This window comes from Pteropus alecto, unplaced genomic scaffold (genome assembly GCF_000325575.1).
Source record: "Pteropus alecto unplaced genomic scaffold, ASM32557v1 scaffold63, whole genome shotgun sequence".
Taxonomy (NCBI): domain Eukaryota; kingdom Metazoa; phylum Chordata; class Mammalia; order Chiroptera; family Pteropodidae; genus Pteropus; species Pteropus alecto.
The window spans coordinates 35,121-37,240 of NW_006434897.1; positions in this window are offsets into that span (position 1 = coordinate 35,121).

Below are 2,120 nucleotides of genomic sequence, written 5' to 3' on the forward strand. Positions count from 1 at the left end.
AATATGGATGTGTAACGACAGAGTAAGTATCTCAAAGATACATTATAATATATTACTCACTTGTGCATTTAGGTTGGCCGAAGACTTTAGCTGAGGACTTTTTCAGTAGAAAAATGAAGACGTTTGAGCACATGCACTTTTTATTAATGTGATGATGTGATTAACGACTGTCTCCCAAACTACACTGTAAGCTCCACAAGAATATGGCCCCTTTCTATTTTTGCTCCTGTAGTGTCTCTGACATTTCACATGGGATGGAACACTGAATAAATACATTAGCTGTTTGATACATAAGATTAAAATATTGCTTATTTACATAATTGCATGACCTGAAAAACACTGGAGAAACTAAAACAGAAACTTTAATAAAAAAACATTTTAATGCATTAAATGCCTTTTGCTCTAGGGTCAATCAAGATGAGAAGAGTCTTCATTACTCTTTATAAATGTGAAAACCCTTATTATTTCTCTTTTTTCTTTCTAGGAATTCAATGGTTCACAGTAATATAATGATACTTCTGAGGCTTGTATTCATTACAGTTTACTTACTGAGAAATTCCAAGTTGAAAAAAGCCATTTTCATCAGAGTTAGACAAAATAATGAAAACTATTTTAAAAAGTACCACTTACATCCATTTTTCAGTTAATTTTACAACAGTCTTATGAAATAGCTATTATCCCTATTTATTAATTAAGGGAAACTGAGGCTTGTCAAGCTCAATAGCCAACCTTTACCAAGGTCAGATACTGTGCATACCTTACATATAGTGTATCTCATTCAATTCCCATGACAAGTTTATGACTATTATTATCTCTATTTTACATATGAGAAGATGGAGGCAAGGAGTGGATAAAATTTTTTAAAAAAAACTAGTGCCATGATTCAAGTCCAGGCAGCCTATCCCAGAGTCCCCCTAGATAACAACTATACTATCACATATCGTGAAGATGGGAGGAGGCAGTGGGAACGCAATGGATTTATTGTGGGGTGTAAAGTATGTGTTATAAAGTGAGGTCATTTCTATTTTTCTTCCTTTGCCTTCCCAGTTGTTTTTCCCCTGCACTCCACAGTAAGCTGGTCACTGTGTTAGAAGCTTTCTTGTTCATTTTCTTAACATCTATTCATTAAATCTTTAAAGGAAACATTTAGCTACTGCAATTGGTGTACATAAGTTGGTTGCATAATAGGAAGGAAACAAGCCAGAACTAGAGACTTCATTTCTAAAGAAGGGTTTTAAAGCGGTCTAAGACTTATTTCACAGAGTGGGTCATGAAACTTGAGTTTCTCTATACCCTTTCATTGCTATGACAACAGGCTGCTCCTGCTACATGTAGCCAGAAAAAGCAGCTGACATTTCAATGCTAGGAACATAGGGGAGAGGTTTACAAAAACAAAAACCAAAAACCAAATCCTTTTGTTTGAATTTCAGTTAGAGAGCAAAAAATACCCCCTTGAGCAAGTCAAAACTCCTATTCTTGCCTTTGGATAAGATAAGAAAGGAGAGATGCTGGGGGCCTTCTCCTCTGTCCAAGTAGACTAATGAAACAGAATCGACAGCAAAGGAGCATTTCTTCTCACTCTCTTTCATGGCAATATGAAACAGAAAACTCTTTTTGGTTTCATTTGACTTGGCCATTAAGAAGCAACTAATTGTTGAAACAGTAAATACTCACAGTAATAAATACTTCACGTTGAGGCCCCAGGGGTATATGGTACTGGCAGATTTATTTTTTTCATTTCTTTGATAAAAAAAGACAATTAATTCAAAGACTATTTCCTTCTTACTCCCCAATTTTATTACCAGAAAAATCATTCCAAGTGCATAACCACTTTCTCACTATGTGTCTAGTACTCTACCAGGTACTATACTTCGCATTAAAAACTTGTTTAATTCCTACAACAACCCCATTTGGGGTAATACTGTTACTATTTGCTTAATAAATGAGTAAACTGAGTCCTGGAGGTGTGAAGTGACTGCTCACACAGTCTGTAAGAAGCAGAGTCAGGATTTGATCCCAAGTATGTTCGACTTTGAAACTTATGCTCTATCCACTTTGTTGTGATGACTCTGAGGCAGATACCTGGCATTGAGATTTTATTATGCAGCAAAGTGTAGGGA